This window comes from Mytilus trossulus, chromosome 7, assembly GCF_036588685.1.
Source record: "Mytilus trossulus isolate FHL-02 chromosome 7, PNRI_Mtr1.1.1.hap1, whole genome shotgun sequence".
Taxonomy (NCBI): domain Eukaryota; kingdom Metazoa; phylum Mollusca; class Bivalvia; order Mytilida; family Mytilidae; genus Mytilus; species Mytilus trossulus.
This window is the reverse complement of record NC_086379.1, coordinates 55765269-55768430: the sequence shown is the minus strand read 5'-3', so window position 1 is coordinate 55768430 and position 3162 is coordinate 55765269.

Genomic DNA, 3162 nt, shown 5'->3' with positions numbered 1-3162 from the left:
CTTATTAGCTCACCTTTCCTAAAAGGAAATGTGAGCTTTTGCCATCACTTGGCGGCCGTCGTCGTCGTCTGTCGTCGTTGTAAACTATTTCAAAGATCTTCTCCTGTAAAACTACTGAACCAATTACAACCAAACTTTAGCTGAATGATCCTTATGGTATTTAGAATAAAGATTGTGTTTTATTTTCCATTTTGTGAAAAAAATCATGGCCGCCATGGCTAAAAAAAGAACATGGGGTAAAATGCAGTGTTTGGCTTATATCTCAAAAACTAAAGCATTTAGAGCAAATCTGACATGGGGAAAAATGTTCATTAGGTCAAGATCTATCAGCCCTACAATTTTCAGATGAATCAAACAACCCATTGTTGGGTTGCTGCCACTTAATTGGTAATTTTAAGAAAATTTTGCAGTTTTTGGTCATTATCTTGAATATTATTATAGATAAATATAAACTTTAAACAGCAAAAAAGATCAGCAAAGTAAGATCTACAAATAAGTTATTATGACCAAAATAGTCAATTGACCCCTTAAGGGGTTATTGTCCTTTAATGACAATTTTTCACAATTTGTTCATCATATTTGCGAACTTTAAAAAATCTTCTCCTCTAAAATTACTCAACCAAATTCAACCAAACTTCAACTGAATGATCAGTAGGGTGTATAAAATAAAGTTTGTGTTTTATTTTCTATTTAGTCAAAAAACATGGCCATCATGGCTAAAAATAGAACACAGGGTAAAATGCAGTTTTTGGCTTATATCTCAAAAACTCCAGCATTTAGAGCAAATAAGACAAGAAGTTAAAGTATTTATTAGGTCAAGGTCTACCTGTCCTGAAATTTTCAGCCGAATTGGGTAACTGGTTTTTCAGGTATAATTGAATTGATGATTTAAAGAAATTTTGCAGTTTTTGGTTATTATCTTGAATATTATTATAGATACAGATAAACTGTTAATAGCAAAAATGTTAAGCAAAGTAAAATCTACAAATAAGTCAATGTGACCAAAATTGTCAATTGACCCCTTATGGAGTTATTGCCCTTTAAAGACTTTTTTCACAATTTGTTCATCATGTTGACTTACTTTAAAAAATCTTCTCCTTTGAAACTGCTGTATCAATTTCAGCCAAACTTAGGTTAAATGAGTTTCAGAGTATCTAGTATAAATTTTATATTTTATTTCCTTGTATGTCAAGAAACATAGCTCCTATGGCTAAAATAGAACATAGGAGAAAATTGATTTTTTTTTGCTCTTGAAGAAAATAGGACGATTCAAAGAACATTTAAATAAATTGAAAAGCCAAAATAATCATTGATAAGAGATTTAACCAAAAAAATTAAGGTGAGCGATTCAGGCTCTTGGGAGCCTCTTGTTTGATGTCTTGTAAGGTCAACAGTCTCTGGTCACACCAGTCACTTTTATCTTCTTCTTCTTCTTTAGTTACAGAATACCATCAACATTTTGAAGATTACATTCTGGCGCATGCCTGATTGAGGTTGCTTTTTAAAATTAATTTCACTTTTTCTTTATTTTTAAGATTTACAATTTTTATTGAACTTTTAATTTTTACATTTTTTTTTTTATTTTTTTTTTTAAATTAAGATAAAAACAATAGGTACATTTAGTTTAAGTGAGAAAAGGTTTTAAGGAGTACTTCATGGGTAAGTGCATCCTTAAAGTTGTCTGTAGAAGTTTTGTTTGAAATTTCAGGTGGTAGTTTATTCCAGTCTTTGATTGTTTGGCTGAAGAATGAGAATTTAAAACTGTCTTTATTGCATTGGAGCTGTCTGAATGTTAATTGATGAGTAGATCTTGTTTTGGACTGGCTTTTTATCAGAATATCTTGTGATGGTATAGCAATTTCGTTATTGATTACTTTGTGGAACATTTATAACATTTATGACTGTAGTGATTGTTTTTGTTACAGGCATTAGTTTATATCTATTACTTTAAATTTGATTTTTAAATGTTTTTTTCTTTGTATGAAATGTATTTTTAAATGAAGGAAGAAATATGGTGTACTAATTCATGTTCTACTTTTATACAAAGGATAAAAGATGCATGCTTACATTATCATAGGAAGGGAATTAAAATTTTAATAGTTTTGCCTAACACAATTAATTTTAACCTCTATGTATATTTTTAGAAAATATAACAAGCTTTTATTTACTGGGAAGATTTTTGATCTTCTAATTGATTGATTGTTTTTTGTTGTCCAGTGGCAAATATTTTATGTATGTTCACGACACATAGCTGTATTAATATATGACCATCAAGTCCTATATATAGCTTTCAAATGTGAGAGCAATCTTCGTCTAGTTCATACATTCTGCACAGCGAAATAGACATCTAGTCAGGCTTTACTTCTGTATGTGAGAAGTCCTTAAATGACCATTATCAAATACAATGATAAGTGTAGCTGCTGATGTTAAAGCATCATAAGAAAAATATTTCAATCATGAACTGCAAACGATCATTTTACAATGTATTTTTTTTTATATGTACATGTACATGACTTTTTTTTTAATCTATACTAATGATATGTTGACCTACATATTTGTTGATTAAGTATGTGTAAGTGACTGTTTTTGTCTATTTTTTATATGAGTACCTCAGGGAAGATTTTCTTTGCTATCTGTGTATAATCTCTTGAAATAAAGAGTTCATTATCATCATTAGTTATTCATCTTATGTTGACCTTATTTTCTTGGTTCAAGTTAAGTTTTAATGGTTAGTATGAAAATAAGAAGATGTGGTATGATTGCTCTTGTCTTATTAGACAACTCCAATATGCGTAATTGTTTCTACATAGGCGGTAATGGTAACGTTTTCTTCTGTTGCTCAGCCCAAATCGTAAACTTGTATATGTATGATGGCTTGTTTCGAAGCTGAGACATTTTTACTTGTGTGGTTAAATTTTAGGGGTACGAAGTGCGATTCATTTTTCCGTAAATTAGTAAACCCTGAGTATCCTTTTGCGATGTGGCTCCTCATGGTAAAAAATCCCATTTTTAAAACAATAAGTTCTTTAAAAATCTAATACTTTGAACACATTTAATAGCTCCATAGTTTTTACACATTTATTCTGTGTTCCCTTACTTTCTAAATTAGCACAAATGGTTCAGCTCAGTCATTTGAATATCATAGAAATGTGTCAAATATCA